Genomic DNA, 21,680 nt, shown 5'->3' with positions numbered 1-21,680 from the left:
GATATTAATATTTTGAGAGGTTTTCATTCTGATTTCCATCAAGGCTGAATTTCAAGACATTCCCATCCACAGTGGAAGTGGGATGCTTTCCCCCTACTTCCCTGCAAAATGGCAAAAGATACTGAAATACTGGGGTCATCTTTGTATTGGGTTTAGATCATCAGAAGATTTCTGAGATTTGCACATAGTAAGTAGGTCCACACAAAATATCTGCTGCACAAGTAACTAAATTAATTCCCACAGGTGAGGGGACAGCAAGAACTATAAGCTCTCCCAGGTGCTCTGCTTGTGTTTCTACTAACTGTAGACCAAGAGACAAACGTACTCAAAATGAAATATTTAATTTGATCCTTAGACTAATTTTTCTTATTGACGATTTAGTACCACAAACCAAACCAATTACTCTGTACCTAATTTCTATTCACCTTATTAATCTAAGCATAGGGAGCTTCCAGAAGGAGTCGTTAGTTGAGGTTCTGTATTCCGACTACTGCCAAGTAGCCAATAACCAGATTGTGTCAGTGTTGACACTTTGGTTCTCAAGCTGATGGTTTGTTTATCAAACTGCCTACTTTAGGGGCTCTGAGAGTAAAAGAATGGTCATCAACAGCCTGGATAACAAACTCAGCACCCCAGCTGGAAACATATGAGTAAACATAGTCATAATTTTTCACTTTGCAAAGCTCAGTAAACACTATCTTGATGAGCCACCAGTCAGACAGCCATTAGTTAAATAAATAAAGCGTGAAGTTAGGATCAGGATTATCAGTGCAGCCTCTGCTTACCACTGATGGACACTAGCTGCGACACACACACACTAGGAAAGTACTTTACCAGCTGCTTTCATTTGCTAAACATGATGCATTCTTTGGGTTACAGAATGACTTACTTTGTATTAGTGACAAATCACCTTTTCTTCTTTTTCCTTTTTCATTTGCTCAACGTATTGTTATTAAGCACCTACTGTCTGTGTAATGAAAACTCTTGGGCAGGCTGCCCAATGCACAACTGTCTTTCTCTTCTGCTCATATTTAAAGGCAGAGTGGGGTTGTGAGATGCAAGGCAGATGTCTGTTGGCAAGAGAGGTAGGTCCCAGATCCTTCAAAAACATTGGGCGTGAACAAATGCCTATAGGTGTGAGAACTCAGAGAGTTTCAGGCTTCAGTTATTCTTATTAAAAAAAAAATTTAAAGGTTGGGGCTGGAGCAATAGCACAGCAGGTAGGGCATTTGCCTTGCACTGTGGCTGACTCAGGTTCGAGCACCGCCAGGGGTAATTCCTGAGTGCAGAACCAGGAATGACCCCTGTGCATCACCAGGTGTGACCCCCCAAAAAAATTTAAAGGAAGATGCTTTTGTCAATAGGGAAGAATTTCATCTCATCTTCTTTATTTCTTGATACTTCTCTTAGGATTTAGTTCATTTCTACTAGGTCTGCCCCTAGCTGACAACAAACAAGCACGTGAGTAGATCCATAAGTTTTTGAGTACTTTCAGGATTCTAAATAAAATTATTATTCATCTCTTCTATTTTCACTCTTCATCCTTTCACACTTGGGTTATAATTCCCTATATCCCCAAGGGTTATTTCTACTTTTGCTGAGGGCAGTAATAGCCAGGTCCCACAAATGCCAGAATAATAACAATAGTGACTACCACTTTTAAAACAGAGAAACTTTTAATATTGAATACGTGACACAACTGTATCGTGAACAACTCTGTTTGAGAAAAACAGTGAGGAGGCAGGAACAGGTAGGGCTCTGGCCTTGTGTCAATCCAGGGCAATCTATATTGTTCCTTGAGCATCACCAGGACTAATTCCTAAGTGCAGAGCCAGGAGTAACCCCTGAGCATTGCCAGGTGTGGCCCCAAAACCAACCAAACAAACAAAGAAACAAACAAGGAAACAAACAAACAAAAAAACTTAAAAAACCCCAAGCCCCAGAGAAAACAAAACAAACCCCCCAAACAGATACAAAACAAAACAAACCACAAAACCAGAGAAACTTTAAATTTTCTTAAAGTGTTAATAATGTTAACTATGTTAATAATATTAATTATGTTAGTATTGTTAATTTGAAAAGTATACATTGCCACCTTAGCTTATATTTAAAGGATAGATTCAAAGTTCAACTCCTCAAGGTCATAGTGTTTTTACAGCAGAGATTAAGAACCTGGGTTATTCCCATTTCCAAGTGTCCGTGCTCAATCTAGCATTTTATGCAAACAGAATATGCCAAACAGGATTTCAAAGAAAGAAGATTGAAGAGTCACAAAAGAAGGAAACAGAAAATCTATGTGAATCTGATTATTTCTATCCGTATGGATAGTCACACATCACTTGAAAGATTGGACTAATAAATTACAGAGAAAGGAACCAGTAGAAAGCAAGAATGGCAGGGAACATAGAAAGTACTGGAAAAACAGAAATTAGAGGCAGTGAGAGGATATGCTGAATGCAAATACTCTAAGAGGGCCAGAAAGGCTAACAAGGAAATTTAGCAGAACGGCCACAAATGCTACAGGCATTCAGTGCAGGCACAAACATTTCCACAGCACTCAAAAGCCATCAGTATACAACACAGTGCATTATAGTAAGTGACAGTCATAATGGGGTCCTAAGTCATCAAAAAAAGCTTAAATTAAGTTAAGCTTTGTTCACTTAGGTAGGAAAGTATAAAATCAATTTGGAACCTTCAAAAAATAATTTGGACAAATACGATTTGGTGCTAAAAGGGACTATGCTTATGTTATTTTAAGCCTCATTTGCTCATAAAACTCATTCCTGAACCAAGTTTCAAGGTGCCAGACTACTTTGAAAAGTTATTGCTGAAGGGTAAATAAGCTTTTCTTTCTTTGTTCTGGTGTGATAGACTTTCTCCCCAAACTGAGGCACCCCCAGAGAAGAAAGTGGCTGCTCATGGGGAGACTAAATGTCTCTATTTTCATTTTAAATGTTAAGCATTTAATTGAAGTTTAATTTGTATAACATTAATTGATATGATTTGCATTAAAATAGTTTAAGGTGTGCATCATTATAAATCAACATAGCTGTCTACGTTGTGCTCATACTAAAATTTCAATTTGTGCCCCCTGCTGCTAGGGTGAGCCTTGTGCCTCCCAAGGAGTTGGAACAAGAGGTTCTGGTGCCCTTGGGAAGAAGAAACCTGCTCCACTGTGTCCCTGTCACCAGGGTCACAGAACACAGCAAAGTGAACTTGGAAGCCAGGGATGGCAGAGCCAAACAATGGAAGCAGAACAACTACCTGAATCATTGCTTGCCTGAAATTAGGAAGTTCCACTTTGTTTTTAGAAGGACTACATTAACACAAAACAAAACAATAACAACAAAACGCGAAGATCCAAAAGTCACATTTGAGTCATTATGTATTCTGTGGATCTGTTTGTGAAGAAAGTAGTTTAAGTGGAATTATTTTATTGGGCACTTACAAAATTCTCCCCCGCCCTCCACCCCTCATCTGACTAAGTGTCTTGAGTGAAGGAACTGGATTTTCTATGGTATATTTTTGGTCCCATCACTTCAGCTCTAAAACTTTCCATAACTCCCTAAAACTACAGGGGTAAAACTTCATTTCTTAGAGTGACCCTTTATGTGTGATCATTTCAAGAATCCTAAATTCCCCAGATCAGATGTCCAGTCATTTTTCCAAATATAAATATCCTTATTTTTGAGAATGAATGTACTTCTGAACTTCTCCAACTCTTGTCCCTAAAAACCAACTCATCACTGAATGCCCCTTGTAGGGATCACTTGGTCAGTAAAGTTGTCCTTGATATTAACTAACTGATTTTCTCCCCATTGATTGGCCTTAGGAAGTTTCTCAACTTCCCTATGCCTGGTTTTCTGGCTTCCACAACCTACAAAATAATCATGATGGCATAACTCACCTCGTGGGGTGGGGTTGTGAGGGTTTATAGATTCAATTGCAGAGGTAGCTTCACCCCCACTTCTTCTTGCCAGTTATTTGTTACCAGTCTGGATCTCTTGCATGTGCTGTCTGTATCAGAGGCCAAGTCACTTTTACCTTTATGTCCCACACTGTCTCACAAGTGGTTTTAATGTAGAAAAGGCCTAATACCTTTTGGTTGAATGAATGAATATTTGAATTTCTATAGCTTCAGGAATTGGTTGCCGCTCCATTTATTCATTATGTGCTCAGAGGACTCTGATGTTTTTATCTATCTTGAATTCTAATCAGAGAGTGATGAGGCATTTTGTAACTACCTCAAGTTGGGGCACAGCGATTATTGTCCATGTCTCAGCTGTGCCTGATTCATATTTGATTCCTGGTACCCCATGCCACCAGATGTGACTGAAGATTCTCTGATCACTTCTGGGGTGACCCAGGTGATCCTCAGTACCAAAAGTCATAGTACCAAAGCAATCTTTGACCCTTGTATTGAACTGATGGCCAGTTTGTCCAAGAGTCAGTAGAGGTCCCTGAATACCACGTGAGTGTCTCATTTTCTATCCAAAATAGAAAAACATCTTGAAGTTTTGAACAGGTTTATCTTTTTTTTTTTTCTGATTGCCAATGAAATTGTCTACCATTTAACATGGGGGACTTGCTTTTACTAAGTTTCATTTGGGCTTTGAAGACATGAGACAAAGACTCTCTCTGGCCATGTCAAGCTATCTCTCTTTAGTTTTAATGACTTTAGTCTTTTGTGCTTATTCCTGGATACATATACTGTATCCAAGAAACCTCGGAGTTGTCTCAGCTGCCAGAGGAGGGTCACATAATTTGAAGCTGGGAGAACTGAATGTCCTTTAGAGATACAGAGGCCAGGGCAGTATTCAAAGAGAAAGGCATGGTTCAATCTGAGTCTGCCCTAAGAATTCCCCACTGGTCTGGTCTGATTCACTTATACTTGCATTCATGGCTGATGTGGGGTTTGTTTCAAAAAATAGACCTTCTTAGGAGGAATGCTAGGACTGTAAATTAGTGTTCAAATGCAGAAGGATATATCTATGTGGAACATAGTTGGCCTTTGAAAACAATAAAGCAGTGATAGTCTACCATTATTTCTTTATTGTGGTGGGATGGTTGTTGAGTCTTACTTGGTAGTGTTCAGGGGCAAACTCACCCACTCTTAACTGCTTTCTGGAATTAAATTATTTTACTTCGAATTAAGCTTTTTCTTAGATGCGACAGAGAAGCCTCTCAGAGGCACACATAGAACTGAACTCATCTTTAGTTATCCAGTGTTGCCTCTTACTCTTGGTGGAAATTTCAGCCCCCTCCAGTTATAAAGCTGGAAACAGAAGAGGCATACTCAAACCTTTTCTTTTCTCTAACTTAGATCTTGGTATTCTTTCGACTCCTGTTCCCTTCTCTCCACTGTTCAACACCTTAGTTCAGCACTCTACTATCTCTCATCTAAATTGCTGCAATTCTATTATAGTTATGGTTTATATATCAGGGTCTCTCTCTAGTGCACTCAGGATGTTGTCTTATATTTACAGAGTTTATCTGGTTGACTGATGCCTGGGAGATGCTGAGTAGTCATGGAAATACTTCCCAGCCATGGGAAGAGGCTGATGGGAAACTGAAGCTGACCTTATCTTTATCATCCAGTGCAGGTCCCCTCATACTGGGCCCCAAAGCCCACATCCAAACATAAATGAACCTGAGCACATTTCAATCCTTATGTAGGATCAAGCATCAAACTTATTTTGATAAGTGATAGGAGGGAAAGAAATATACATTTGGGGATTTGTTGCATTATAGAATAGTGAGAGGATGCAAAACACCCTACAGGAGAGGATACCTTTTTACTCTTCTCGATGTGACCATATCAGAAGTAAAGGAACTTTATTTGTAAGATTAGACTCCTTCTATCTCCTGAGGGGTGGTGGAATAGTCACTTGAATAAAGTGTTCCCAGGCAGCCATGACCCAAACCACTACGCCCACCACCAAGACCTCTACTGCCTTGTAATTGACAAGTTTTGGGGTGGCCTATGGCACAAGGTATAGTCTCTGAGAGTATATTCCTGCATAACACATTACTGAACACATTTCTACTTATCTGTCCGTCCGTCCATCCATCCATCCATCCATCCATCCATCCATCCATCCATCCATCCATCAATCCATCTAAAATGTAATTCTTAGAAGGTTCCATTTAATGTGCTGAAGATTGAAGTGATCTAACCAGCCTATAGATACTAACAGAAGACTGATAAATAAGCAACATGTGTACAGATCCCTGCTGCCTGCTCACTGCTGACTTTGGCACCTCCCTAATATAATGCTTTGCCTTGGTACCTACAGCTGCATTCCTCCTACTCTGGAGGATGACTAAGTTAGCCTTCTGAACTCCTCTCAATGACACCTCTGCAAGGCTAAGGTTAGGCTTCTGAGATGAATCAGTCCCAGCTTCACACAAAGGCAGCTCAGGCAGAATTAAATGTGTGTGCCTTTTAGAAAGCAAATTTGAATGCAATTTCCATGTAGGGCCCTTATATCAAGATAGCAGGACTGGTGAGAAGGAGGAGGAAATTCACACCAGAGGAGCAAGGGCTGGTCCAAAGTGCTCACCACGTCCATGTGGGAAGGTCTGCTCCCCTGGCAAAGAGACCGGGAGCCTCTCCTTAATTAAATTTCCCAGGGTGATTCTTCCCACAAAAGGAAAGGAGCAAAGGAATCAAAAGTAGCATGACATTTATTAAACAGAAAGAGCAGCCCCAGGAGGGGAAGGAACTTGCCTAAGGTCACACAGTGAGTCAGAGCCAGAGTTGGGAGGAAAATGCAGGTTAAAAGTTTTGGCCCAGTTACTTTCCTATTAAGTAACTGTCTCTTAATGACAAATCTTGGGGACTAGTATTCCTTTAATTTTTAAAAAATGGAAGTTAAAGTCTATGGTTATATATGTTTGTTTTGGGGCCACGTCGTGCAGTGCTCAGGGTTTATTCCAGGCTCTGAGCTCAGATATCACTCCTGATGGGCTTGGGAAACTATATGGGGTACTAGGGACAGAGCCATGGTTGGTTGATTGTAAGGTAAACACCCTACCCAAACCTCTGTACTATTGCTCTAGTTCCTTAAGACCTTTGTTTCAGGGGTACGTTTGATTTTGGCATTTTTATATATTCCACAATGACTCAATCCAAAGTCTATAACTATGCCAGTGACACCTTTTGCCCATGGTTTGAGTAAAAGGACAAATGAGAGAGAGAGAGAGAGAGAGAGAGAGAGAGAGAGAGAGACAGACAGACAGACAGAGACAGAGACAGAGACAGAGACAGAGACACAGAGACAGAGAGAGAGAGAGAGAGAGAGAGAGAGAGAGAGAGAGAGAGAGAGAGAGAGAGAGAGAGAGAATGCAGAGGCCCCAGGGACCCCAGGATAAGACACAGAAATCAGAGAGGGCAGGGCACGAAAAGTTTGGTCACAGGAATCTGAGACTAGAAGATTTTTGGAGTCCCAGCACTGGCAGGCTGGGGATCTGGTACTCTGCTTCATGTACCATATTTTCTTTCTTGTTTTTTTTTTTTTTTCAGGCTCCACCACTGCAAGCATGGAGGCTGGTGAACAGCGGTCTATGTGGTACCTGTGAGGACCCTGGGCTTTATAAATGAAGATCATCTGCCATCTCCCCATCTCCATGGGAAAGTTCCTTGCCTGGTTTTACTCTGTAGAGGTCTTTGGGCCTCAGAGTTCTGGGTCTTTTCTGAAATCCCTGGAATTAGAGATAAGTTTCTCCCCAGTCCACATAAAGGCACCTACCACCTAAGGCCCTGGGGGCTGGGTGAGGGACTGGGGTTGTCCACGCCATGTCTCCACCTTCCACCTTCCACTGTGTTCATACCAGAGGTGAAGCTTAGGGTGGGGGATTCACATTAATCCACTCATTCATTTATTCAACAAACATTTCTTGAGTAGCAACTCTTTATTTGTTTAGGGTCAAATATGGCAGTGTTCCAGGCTTCTGCCTGGCTGTACACTCAGAGATACCTCCTGGCAGGGCTCATGGAGCTGATCCCAGGTCGACTGTATGCAAATCAAGTGCTTAACCTGCTGTATTATCTCTCCAAGCTCTTGCATGTTAACTCTTGCCAGACCCTTATGGAAAATAAAATAGTTACAGTCTCTGCCTTCATGGGGCCCTTGTTTCAGGGGGAAGGAGTATATTTGCCAACTAATTGTATGAACATGTCATTCCAAACTGTAATACAACCTAGAAAACACGGGCTGCTATATTTTCTGGAGGGAGGGAGAACTGATCCCTCTCTGATGTGGAGTATCAGGATCAGAATAGAGTTCTTCCTGGTTTCTGAGAAGCCCCCAACTTATCTAGCCCCCCACCAATCATGTATCTATTTCTTTCTTGCCTGCAGCTTGTTGACAGGACTCTCTGAGAAAGGTCTCTCCAGGGGCCCCTGTACCTAACACTATTCTTAGCATCAGCACAGGACATGGGCCTGTGGGTCCGCTCCAGATGACGTTAAGAACCACCCACCACTTTGTATTTGGTGATGTTTGAGTGGTCTGTGCCAGGGCTCCAGCCTGCCACCACCCCTCGCCCAGTTGCTGGGTTTCCGCACCTGTGCTGTGTAAACACAGCACAGTAAAATACAGTGAGGACAGAAAAAGGATAAGCCTCCATAAATTCCAGTCCGGAAGGCTCCCGCCTCCTTCTCCACCATGATTTCTGAGCCTGCCTGGCTTTCATGTCGGTTTTTATGGAGTTTCTTTCCAGACCCAGGCCATCACACAATTCAGCACAGCTCTGGGCTCTGTCACTCGCTGCTGCTGTGTCATCAGAAACCAAAGGTCACCTTTCAGGCCTGTCGGGTCAGTCTGGGAGTTGTCAGCACATAGATTCTGCCTGACTTGTGGCCCTCAGTGAAGATTCCTCAGACAAACTCTGACCACGTTGCTCTGTTTTCTTTATGTCTAGACCAAGCAGCTTGAACTATACAGATGCAAACTCTAACAGCTGTTGCTAGCAGCTCCAGATTGCATCCTTGGGTTATCCTTACCCTACTTAGAGTGCCTGTTTGAGACAATCAGACGCTACTCAAATAGCTCACTGTTTGTTCCAGACACCTCCTTAAGATGGGTCCATGAATCCTAGTCTCTGTGGGGATGCAGCCTGGGGAAGGAATTATAGCCTCACTTCCATAAGCACTAGTTTATAGGCTCATGTGGACCAATCCTCACTTCCCAATTGTTTTTTCACATCCTTAAATTCTTCAGAGACCCTTCTTACTCTTTCCTAGCACCCAAATCCTTCTTACCTAGGACCCCCGTCCTTTGGAAAACTTTGGTCACCTCAGTACAAATCCAACTTGAATTCTATTCACTTTGGGATCATTTTCTTAAATCTTCCTACTTAATCCATATCTTATGAAGTAGAATATATCCTTACCACTTTCGTTTCCATCTTTGTTTCTCTTTGGCACCTCATATGTCTCTTTGTACCACACTGGATGAGATGAGGGCAAACCTCTTTCAGATATCCAGTAAAGTGATTTTTATGTCACCAGCAGGGAAGACTCACCGTGCCTTCATTTGTCAATACAAAATACCCCAGAGTAGGTGCCATTAAAAAATTGAAATGAATTTTATTCAGTTTTAGAGGTGGAAGTCCAAGATCGGGATGAGGGCAGGTTTGGGTTTTTCTGCAGCCTCCCTTCCTCATGGCCTTGCAGATGTCTGCTTTCTCACAGCGGTTCCCAAAACCCAGATGGTGAGCTTTGTTATCTGGAGTAGGTATTCTGATTTTCTCTCCTTATAATGCCTTCAACCACTTTGGATGCGGACCTCCCTAAAGATCTTGTTTTAACTCGGATGATTCTGTAAAGGTCTTTTCCTCAAAAAAAAAATGTATTCTAAGATATCAGGAGTTGATATTCCAATATAATTTTTTTTTCAAGGAGAGAAACAAAAATTAGTCTATAACACGTATTCTCCCCGCCCCCCACAAAGCAGTTATTTTTATAAAGCTTAGATATTACAGGAAGCAGAACAAAGGTTCTGGGACATCACTTCTGCTTTAAAGGACTAGAGGTGAGTGCCACACATCTTTAGCAAGAAAATAAGATTAAAAATGAATTCCATCTACTATAGAGTTGGGCTTAATGCTTTTGTATGCTTATTTTCTCCAGTAGACATAATTGAGTCTGATTTGGGGTGGTGGCACACTGGCGCTCAGACATTATTCCTGGCTCTATATTCAGAGATCACTCTTGGCAGGGCTCAAGGGGACTGTATGTGGTACTGGGTATAAACTGGCTTTAACTGTGCACAAGGCAAGTGCCTTGACCTCTAAACTATTTCTCTTACTGCTGTGCTATCTCTTTGGCTCATGGGTCTAGGTTTAAAAAATTGATTAATTTTTTTTAATTTTGGGGGGCTTACACCTGGGGCTTCCTCCCAGCCATGTGTAATCCCATCAATGGCCAGCATCCAGAGACTTAAAAGCAAGTTCCCAGAAGAGAGCAATGCAGAGAGTCTCTTGCCCGAGCGCCTGGCTGTCTTCCCCCCGGGCCCCTTGGAGAGGATGGGCTCCAGCTTCCCTCCCCATCCCAAGCAGAGTTCCCAGCAGCCGAAGACCTCCGGAGCCTAGCCACAGCCATGCTCAAGGCCCCTCTCCACAAGTTCGGAGAAGCCTCACACATGAAGGAAACGGCAGAGGAACCCAGGTGTGTGGGACCTGGGGCTGAGACCTCCAAGCCTGTTCGGATCGGGACTGGGCCTCCTCTGCCCAGATTTCCCATTTCCCAGTAGCTAGGCGGTCACACCCAGGGACTGCCCCCAGGCGCCCTGTAATCCCATCAACGGCCAACATCCAGAGACTTAAAAGCAAGCTCCCGGAAGCTTATAGCCTACTTCACCCTCTGGGAGAATCTGGCAAACTACCGGGAGTTTCCTGCCCACATGGGAGAGCCTCGCAAGGTCCCCATGGTCTATTAATATGCCCAAACCAGTGACAAGCTGGGTCTCATTCCCCTGACCCTGAAAGAGCCTCCAGTGCGGCATCATTGGGAAGGACAAGTAGAGAGAGACTTCTAAAGTCTCAGGGCTAGGACGAATGGAGACGTTACTGTGATCACCCTAGAAATTTAACGATCAAAGGGATGATGATGATGATGATGATGGTGATGATGATGATGATGATATGATGATGATGATGACACCTGGGGCTGCTTAGGGCTTACCTCTGGCTCTGTGTTCAGGGATTACTCCTGGCAGTGCTCTGGGGACCATATGAGGTGTCAGGGATTGAACCTGAGTTGGCTGCTAATGTCCAGTCTGATGCTCTAGTCCTTTATTTAAAAAAATTTTTTAAGGTGTAGGGGATCCTACACATGTCCTCCTCATGCCAAGCCTGAGCTCTACCATTGAGTAATATTCCCGGCCCTTGGAACACAATTTTCATGTTAAAACATTGAAAAAGCCCGTTTTGGTAACTCTTCATTTTCTGGCTCGCAGTATGATCATACTGAAACAAAAGCTTCCTTAGTGTCCTGTAACCAAACAAGTCACGAATCAAGAAGCATTGCTGAAAAGCGTTGAGTCTAACAGGTACCTGTGTTTCCTGCATGCAAGCCTTCATTTGAAGAACACAGGACTCTAATGCCATTGCAAGCTAAGACTGTGTTACATTGGTTCTGTTGGCCTTCATAGTTTACAGACACAACCTTCACATGAGGAGCCAAACATTTTCACAAAATATTTTCTTTTGTGGTTCTGGAAAAATAACATTTCCACCCGAGCACGTGTCAAATGGAGACGAAAGCATGCTGTTTCTGTAAAAACTCTCGTAGCTCCCCTTTCCTAGGAAGGTGGGTTATAGTCTGAGCAAGCCTATGCTTCAGGGAGGTGATTGCAGCCAGTTTAATCTTCCTTTTTATTTTTTATTTATGGAATTGATGGCAAGCAAAAGCTTTCATTAGAGTAATTAAAATACCACTCTCTTCACAAGAGAGAAATGAGACATGCTGGGCTTCTAGGAACTGGCCACATCCCAAACAGCACTTACCTCAATGTGCATTTTGCTAGCTGGAAAAAAAAAATTTCAGAAAGAGACAAACAGGGGCATAGAGGAGTGCTGAATGTCACAACAGCATCTGTATATGAGAGGCATTCCTGTTCTTATTAGGAGGTCTGATTACATGGTTCTCAAATTTCCCCTTAAGCCTCCTGAGACGAGTGTGAGGTACAACCTTGTAAATTGTCAGCACATATAAAGCTAAGATTTAGAGAGTGGTTTCCACTGTGCATCCTATAAAATGTGTCCCACGAGGAAGATTAGTATCAATCACAGGCTTATTGGAGAGGGAGATGGGATCCAATGATAACCTGGCACTATCAACTAGAGTAATGGTCTAAGAAGAAAAAGCAATCAGAGAGGAGAAAGGAATATCCAGAAAGAAAGACAGAAGTAGAAAATCAGAGTGTGATGTATCATATTGATGAACAAGAGCTGTTATCCAGGACAAAGGCTCATGTGAACAATGCAGTCGCTCAAACAATGGGTATTGCCTATTGCTAGGTTTAAGAAGAATGCCCGGAGGCTTACACATCATCACATCAAGCTGCCCAGCTCCTGGCAAAGCAGCCCCAAAATGTAATGAAGTCACTGCCCCTCAGGCACTTTACACGTGTTTGTTACTTGAAAATCATTTGCTAATTTCAGGAGCCAAAATTCTGATTCATAAAGAACTTCGTATGGAAAACTGTGGGTGCAAAAGACTCCAAATCCATCCACTTTGGTTGGCTAGCTTTGGATAGATGTAACCCCAATTTTTCTGTTTGTTTTTGTTTGTTTTTGGGTCACACCCAGCTGTTCTCAGGGATAACTCCTGGCTCTGTACTCAGCAATTACTCCTGGCAGTGCTGGGGGAACCATATGGAATGCCAAGGATGAAACCTGGGTCAATCACATGCAAGGCAAATACCTTAATTGTTGTGTTATCGCTGTGTCATCCTCCCCCTCCCCGCCCCCACACATTTTCTTTTTAATCATGATGTGTGTGCTTAAGCAAGAGATGGGGAAAATATCTGTATTACTTTCTAAAGGGGACTGAAGTAAAGTTTTCATACCTTTGAGTTTGGGGCACTTCTCTTATCAAGAGATTTTTTATTTTCCCTTAGCAGTGAGTTGACCTTGGCGCCTCACCTTCAATGAATGGAATGCACTGCAAAGTAGCATTCCAGAGGCTAGGTAAGGGGGTATGACTTCTGTCTGACTCTCTGTTCGGGGATGCTCCACACTGAAACCCAGTGACCATGCTGGGAGGACGCCCAGGTAATGTAAAGAGGCATTTGTGCAGATGTTCTGGTCAATAGTTCCTACATAGGTCTCCGTCCAGGGTGAGAGGGCCTTTAATGATTGCAGCCTCATCTCTAGACGGCTGTCTGAGTTGCCTGAGCGAGCTCAATAGAGATCTACTTAACTGGATTGAATCAGCTCTTGGAAATAAGGGATAACAATATGAGATGTTTCTTGTGGCTTTACACCAAATCTTCGGTAGATTGTTACTGATGCATTCAGTAAGAGGCAAGGCAGAACAATCATCCTGCCTTCTCTCCCAAGTCAGAGAACTAGAATGAGAAGAAAGCTAAATATTCTCTGGAACTTTGTGATATTGCCGACTCCAATACATCTTAGAAACACATTCTAGGCACTTGAACAAAACCAATTAAACCTGAGAATGTCCTCCAATGTACACCCTCATCATTTCATGCCTATCAAAAGACTCCACAGTTGAAAAAAACATGCCTGATTTTCACTCAGAAGTTATTGCTGAAGTCTTTATTCAAAGTTACTAAAATGTCAAAGGTTTTCTTAAAAATCAAAATAATGATTCTTAAAAATCATTATGAGCAATAACTATCAAATGAGTATTGGCTGATTTGATAGCATACATGTAGTCTGAGAGATTCTCATGCAGAACAGGGTCTGGGTCTTTTATGCTAAAGTGTTTTGTTGGCAACATGTTCTGAGACCTGAACCAGTCTTAGATAGGATTTCTGAACACCTTTTGATTTTCTGGCCACTTGAAATTATAGGGCAAGAGTTTGGAGGAGGGAACTAAACCAGAGGCAGTCCTCTGTTCTTATAACTAGGAGCCAAACAGCAATTTTAAGAGGTGACAAGCCCATTTTTAGAAACGCATGTGCCAAGGTTGCAGGCAAATTACAGGTGGATTTTCTAGCAAAACAAACTGCCTAAGCACCACAATGGCAAATGAACAAGAACTTTCAGAACCTCTCTGCCACTCATTTCCTTGTGAACAAAAGACTCAGGGTGACTTTTGCAGGCTAATTATAAATTCCCTGCAGAAGTTCCTGCAGGGCAGGCTTTAGAATTCACATGAAGTGGAGAATGGAGATGGGGCCCCTGGATAGTGGCAGGAACTTTCTAGCAGCATTGCTTGCATTAACTGCCCTCAGGTCTCTTCATCCCTTTAGCAATGAAGCTGGGGCCTCTGGTGAGAACTTGTTGGGATTTGAGCCTCCCACACCCTCACCTGCTGAGAACTCAGCCACAAAAAGCAAAACGTGCCCACTCTGCTCATGGGCACGTTGGCGGTGGTAACAAAGCACACTGTCTCCTCCTCTTATCTAGTGTTTTTCAGTGTTGCATGTCACCAAGCTGTGGGATACATTTAATACATCTGCTGTAAGAAGCCGCACGTGGGACGGTCCAGTGTGTTCTCTCCCTGCACCGTTGTCTAGTGAATTTGTTTTTCTTACTGATGGAACTGCCCAAACAGAAAAAGCATTTTCTTTTTTTTTCCTTCCCAGAAACTCGGAGGTTTTAGTGCTTCCGGAGGTTTCCACTGAGTCAATCTGTTCAGTTGACAAAACTGAGGGGCTGTGTATAGGGCCCCCCAAGTCCTTCTGCTGTCCCTGTCGCTGGCTTCCTGCTGAAATGTCGTATGGGTCTCTCATGTGTTTCCTGCTCTACTGGGATGGCTCTGCAGTCTCTTCTGATGGTTTAATGAGAATAGACAGGAGCACCTCATAATGAATCTGAACAACCACACCATTATAGAACACTTTCAATTACCCGTCTCGTGGATATGCCTGATCCAGTTCACCCTCATGCCTCACAGAGGCTCAAACCTCCTCCGGAGCATCAGTGGGTTTGCCCCTGGAGAACCACCTGCCGCCCCCCCCCCCCCCATCAAGAGCCCCTGGGATGATTTGGGTGGTTCCTAGCCCCGCAGCGTCTGAGAAGTACTGCATCCTGGATCCCTAGCATTGAACTGCTGTCCCAGTTTATTGAACATTGCCAGGGATCAGCACCCCTTAGCTCTGCTTGGGAAGCTCCGCCCAAATTTGTAGCAGATATTCATCAGTCCCTCCCATTTACAGATAAGAAAACCGAGGCTTCGAAGTGGTTAAATTCTCTGAGTTTTCTCTGTGCACCACAGATCAGGACTGGAACTGAGGGCTGACTCCCCAAGCCCCTGCTGTGCTGCCCATAACTCTGTTTCTTGGGCTTGAATAAAGGCAGCGACTTCAGAGAGTCTGAGCTGATCTACCTGCTCATTACCATGTGATTTTTTGGATTTCCCAGGCCTCTGTTGTCTCACACAACCACCACTCACCGAACACACTAATGGTTCTCTGGGAACCTTCTGCATGACTGGGTGTGAGCAATGGAGCAGTTCCCAGCTCGGGGCTCTGTGTGCATTGAGTTGTCACAGGTGGTTTATGACTCTGAATTCCTAATTGTTGTTGGGATTATTCACTGCTGGTAAAATAGAAAGATCTAATTTCTTTTAATCTATAAAATGCTTAGGCCTGGCAGAAGACAACAGATAAAATCTGAATCAGTTGCTGGTGAGATAATGCAACTGGTAAAGTGGACGGCTAGTTAGTATGAGACTCTGCGCTTGGACCCTCAAACTGCACGGCCCCCTCCCAGCACCTGGTGGCCCCTGGACACTATATGGCCAGACTGCACACCCCTGGGAGTGACTCCTATTAAAACAATGCCACAGAGGCAAGACAAAATTGTCCTCCAAGGGTGACTCTTTGCTGAAACGTCCTTCCTTTCTGTTGTCTCTGCATCTCCTGACAGCATCTAATTCTTATTTCATATTGGAAGAGAACCTTAAATTCAGAGTGGAACAAAGACTGCTCAGGAGTCAGGGATTAGCTCAGTAGTAGAGCTTACTTGAGTGAGGCTCTGGTTTAATCTTGGCATTGAAAAAACTGAAATGAAACAAAAATTGGGTGGAGCTGACAGTTCTCTTCCTGGGGACCGGGGTCACTGTCATTGAAGTTAACCTTTCAAAAGACCTCAGGTGGAATCTGAATCAAATCTTTGACAAAAGAAGAAACTGAGATGGGGCTATGGGAATCCTTGGGCAAGAACTCACTGACACTCAAAAAAAATTATTCCTCTGTGTCCAGTTCTCTAACCACACCTCCATATCTCTTCTCTGCACATATTCTCTCTGCAATATGACTTCCATACTTTGATGTCTAGTCTTTGGCATTTATTATCACATGCCAACTTAATACTCATTTGTGCCCACAATAGGTTTATAGCAGCCGACGGAGGAATTTTCAGTAATATTTGGCATATGAGCACTTAGCTCCCCGTTGACTAAGAAGACCAACTAGGCTTGCTATATTTCAAACTCAGGATTTTTCTAATTTTTTAAAAGTTAGAAAGAAAGCATGCACACCACAGAATTTGAGATTCCCTGGCAAGCAGAGATTCTGGCCCCTGAGTTCATCTCCCTACCTGATCCCAGTCACATTAAGCTGAGGAGCGGCCCTGACAGGTGGGAGGGCGTTTGTAGTGGTGCCCTTGGCAATCCCCAAGCCGGCCTACCAGCCTTACAGCTCCCTCCTGGCTCCTGGAGACATCTGTACATGCACCCCTTAAAACATGCCAATTGGACAGCTACCAGTGAACAAAAAACAAGAGTATCTTTTTATTATCTTGTGGAAACATTCTGATGCGGAAGGAAAAAGAAATTGACAGCATGGTCTGAAAAATCAGCTCCCACACAAGCAGGCCTGTGCTGAATGCATGGGAGAAAGATTAGTCTCTGCAGTGGGAACACTGCCCTTTTCTGGTTACAGAGTCTGTAACTCAGCGTCTGGACTAAGCTCTCTACAGCCTTTGTGCTTCACCCATAGTGGGACCTACAAGTAGCTCTAGTCCCTTCTGTTTTGAATGATCACCTGGACATGTAGCACATAATGTCTTCTTCACATCATTGCTAATTTCCCTCCTTATGAATCACTCATGTCAGTCAAAAATAAGACGTCTTAATAATGAGGCTTACCACATTGTTTTTGAAATTATTATGAATATATTACTTTCACTCAATTAAAAAAAGAAACACTTAAGAAGTTGTTGAAGACTGCATAGCTCACTCCACCCCCTACCTCCAGTTGTGGGTGTGAGATAGTTTAAAGGCTTGGGAGAAAAAAAAATTTCCATTATGAAATAATCCAGAACAGAAAAATAATACCATTTAAAAGAGGGCAACTCGGGGCTGGAGCAATAGCACAGCAGGTAGGGCATTTGCCTTGCACGCGGCCAACCCAGGTTCGATTCCCAGCATCCCATATGGTCCCCTGAGCACTGCCAGGAGTAACTCCTGAGTGCAAAGCCAGGAGATAACCCTTGTGCATTGCCAGGTGTGACCCAAAAAGCAAAAAAAATAAATAAATAAAATAAAAATAAAAGAGGGTGTTTAAAATAAAATAAAAATTAAATTAAAAAAAAACTCAGTATTTTTTTTAATTGAAAAGACGAAGAGAGTCTCTTGTCCTTAAGCCTGGCTGTCTTCCCCGGGGCCCCTCAGAGTGGGTGGGCTTCAGTTTCCCTCCCTGCCCTGAGCAGAGCTCCTGCAGCTGAAGACCTCTGGAGCCTAGTCTCAGCCATGCTCAAAGCCTCTCTTCACATGTTCGGACGAGCCTCATGCATGAAGGTACCAGCAGAGGAACCCAGGTGTGTGGGATCCGGGGCTGAGACCTCCAAGGCTGCTCCGATTGGGACTGGGTCTCTTCCTCCCAGATTCCCCATTTTCCAGTAGCTAGGCAGTCACACCCAGGGACTGCCCCCAGTGCCGTGTAATCCCACCAATGGCATAAGTATATAGGTTATTTTACTCTATTGATTAAAAATGGTTTATAATAATTATACCTTACCTAGCTCTGGCATGATACTCAGCTTTGCTACTAAGTAGCTGCTTGACTTTAGAATATTTCCTTAATTTTCTAAATTTTAGTTTTTTATGCAATAAAATAGAAACTTTAGAGCTCCACCCTTGGGTCAGGGATGGGACCACACCACCAAGGGTACCACATGGCTGCTGTCACCAGGAGTTCACTGTACCCTATGCTCATTAATATAATATATAATCCCATTATAAACAAACAGCTCCATGTCTTTCTATACATAAATCATTGGATAGCAAAGACAATGATCTGCTTTTTTTTTTCTTTTTGAATCATACCCAGCGATGCTCAGGGGTTACTCCTGGCTCTACACTCAGGAATTACTCCTGACAGTGCTTGGGGGACCATATGGGATACTGGGGATTGAACCCGGATTGGCTGAGTGCAAGGCAAATACCCTACCCACTGTACTATCAGTTTAGCCCCAATAATTTGCTTCTTAATCACATTTCTTAGAAACAACCATTCTATTTATTTCCTAGTGATTAGTCTTCAGGTTCCAGAGATCTCTTCTGAACAGGGATCTATCAGGGCCCATATGTCAAGAAAGAAGACCAGTTAGTTTTGAGCCTAGAGGATTGAAGAAACCTACAAATGTGAACCTGTTCTTCTACTTTTTGCATCACTCATAGGTTCTGCACAGGTGGTGTGTGTGTATGTGTGTGTGTGTGTGTGTGAGAGAGAGAGAGAGAGAGAGTATATGTGTGTGTGTATGTGTAATAAGAAAGAAGATCTGCTTCCCTACATCCTTTATTCATAACTTTCAGAAAAGCTACACTAAATCTGCCACTGCCTCCTGCTAATTGCCTGTAAATTACCCATGTGTAAAGTTCCACATGCCTCTCTACATAAAGTTGAAGGGCCCCACACATTCAGCAGTCCTGATGGGGACTCCTGTCATTTGGCCAATGAAACAGTAATAGATGTGGAAGTAAGTGATGCATAATGGATCATGGGATTTAAAATCCAGTTTCCACATCCTAGCTGCCTGACAAGGTTAGGGAATTATATGGCTGCAGCCGCATCAATTATGAAATAGAAAATACTCTCTCCTCCCTTGCATCACAGAAGGTGGTAAACATTTCATACTGGTGCCCTCGGTAAGAACAAAATACTTGCTTTTACCCACCAGGCAGGGGGCTAAACATAGGAAAGGAATATGGGTCCAAGAATGATGGGCAATGATCCTTCACTTATGACTTTATCTACAATTTGGCTTGACAATTGATGGGAAATGAAGTGTAATCAATTTTAGCTGACTGTACTCTGTTTCCCATTGACTGATCTGCCAAATCGTTGATTGAATAATTAGTTAAAGTTCAGTCTGAGCAGCCATTTTGTACAGCCCTCTCTAAGACAAGTCCTAATGGTATCCCAGAAAGGCCAGCTTGATGCCACTAGCCAGAGCATTAATTGTTTATCTGTTCACTTAAGGTGTGAGTCACCATGTCAGTGTAAATAATCGCACTGGTCCCTAAAGGATAAATGGCATCTGGGAATAGTCTTGTGAAGCAAAGAACTAAGGGATAAAAGCAATGTTGCTTTGGTGTTTAGAGATGCCTTCTCATAGAGGAAGGAGGTATATCCAAATTCAACTAGAATTTCAGGAGAAAATAAATTATAATTTGTCCCTCTCATAGTTAACAGAGGATTCCTCATAGTGACAAATTAATGGTAGCAGTTATAGTTTGGTGAGAAAGTTCTGGTAGAGGATTATGTAAAAAAAAAAAAAGCCATACAAACAGACACACAAGCTCAGAGAACCAAAAAAATAGTAAGTTCCCTGTCTGAAATATAGAAAATCTTCAGGAAATATTAGCTCCTTTCCTCCTTGGTAACACTATTTTTACAAAACTGTCCAAATGACTTGTAATAGCACCCACTGCCCAGGTGGTAATTACTAGGAAGTTATTACAGAACCAGAAGGATGCTCTACAAGCAGAACCATGCTTTCACAAATTGTGGTTTGGGCTTCATGGGGTTCTAGAAAAGGGTTTGAGCATTCTACAAATGATATATCCTATGATAGTAGCAAATGGCTAATGGAGATAGAACTGGAGGGTTTGTCTATAGAACAGAGCTTACCCGGAGGGGGAAGAGAGTGGGTTGAAAGGGTCCTTGGGACATTGGTGGAAATAAGTGGACATTCTGGTGGTGGATATATTGTTTAAACAATATATAGGAAATGATCGCTAATAGTACTGCAAATCACATTTTAAATAAAATGAAAGCGGAATAGCAAAAGTTAAGAAAAAACATACATTATGCTTGAAAAGAATAATGAAAAACAACTTTGTAACTAATTCATGGATATTCAAGAAATTTTTTTTGAAAAAGCAAAAAGCTGTGTGGTCTCTCTGCTGCTGCATGACCCTGGCCCCGGAGGCCAGCTAAACTATTTTGGGCACCAGCAGCTTCTTGCAGAAATGTCTCTAGACTGTGAACTGAGCCCCCGCCGCCATCTTATGATGACCACAAAAGGGAGATACAAGCTTGCAGTGATGCAATTTCTGGCAGAAATTTCCCTGGACTTAGTTACTAAAATACAGAAATCCAAAATCTCATATCTCTTCATTATCAGCAATGGAAAACAAATTATCAAATGCTTCCTTTTCACCAGGTCTGACTTTGGGAGGGGAAACTCCAAACAATAATAGTGAGTTTTTTTGTTGAAATATTGAATGTAATCAAGGTAAAAAGAAAAGTAAAGTGAAATCTATCAGCTACACAAGCAGGGGGTGGGGGCAGGGTGGGGGAGGTATACTGGGGTTCCTGGTGGTGGAATATGTGCACTGGTGAAGGATGGGTGTTTGAGCATTGTATAACCGAGACTTAAGCCTGCAGGCTTTGTAACTTTCCACATGGTGATTCAATAAAAAAAAATTTTTTAAAAGCTTATTATATTTCACCAAATAATAATCTCTATATTTGTTGAATATAATTGTTGAATCCTGTTTTTAAGCAATCCTGTCACAATTGAAAAAAAAAAAACAAAACTCCATCTAATCTTTGCACACCATGTTTGACAGAAAACATGGTCATAAAATCTGCAATGATTATGCAGTGAAATGAGGTATCACATACCTTGAAAAGCTGAGAACAAAAACCTATCTTGAAAAATAAAACCAAGATTTAAAGATTTTTTTTTTTTAAATAAAAGCGTATTAGAGTGGGTATGGTGACATCAACAGGTCAACCTGATGGTGACTTCAGACTTCCTAATAGCCCAAAATTGATGCTGTGTCTCCGGCTGGACCCTAACATCAGGAGCAAGTTTCCTGAGAAATTAAATAGCCAAAAGCTAAGTATGTGGGAGTCATATACAAATCACAAATCACCTCTGGCTCAGCTATACAAACTCATTTATTGGCCTTGCTTCAGAGATCCATAAATAAATCTCGAAAGAGAGCAAAAGCTGCAGTTAATCTCGAACCCGTGCAAGCCTGAACAGACTGAGGTAAATTGGAGGGGGAGCGGGTTAGTCTGGTG

The 21,680-nt window shown here is 42.6% G+C and overlaps 1 protein-coding gene across 1 annotated transcript in view; it reads right to left on the bottom strand.

Moving 5' to 3' along the window:
• ST6GALNAC5 (ST6 N-acetylgalactosaminide alpha-2,6-sialyltransferase 5) overlaps window positions 1-21,680 on the bottom strand; it is a 194,405-nt gene that overhangs the window by 41,943 nt on the left and 130,782 nt on the right. The window lies entirely within an intron of this gene.

This window comes from Sorex araneus, chromosome 5 (genome assembly GCF_027595985.1).
Source record: "Sorex araneus isolate mSorAra2 chromosome 5, mSorAra2.pri, whole genome shotgun sequence".
NCBI lineage: Eukaryota > Metazoa > Chordata > Mammalia > Eulipotyphla > Soricidae > Sorex > Sorex araneus.
Note: the sequence above shows the minus strand (reverse complement) of the source record. Positions and strands in the feature narration are given on the sequence as shown.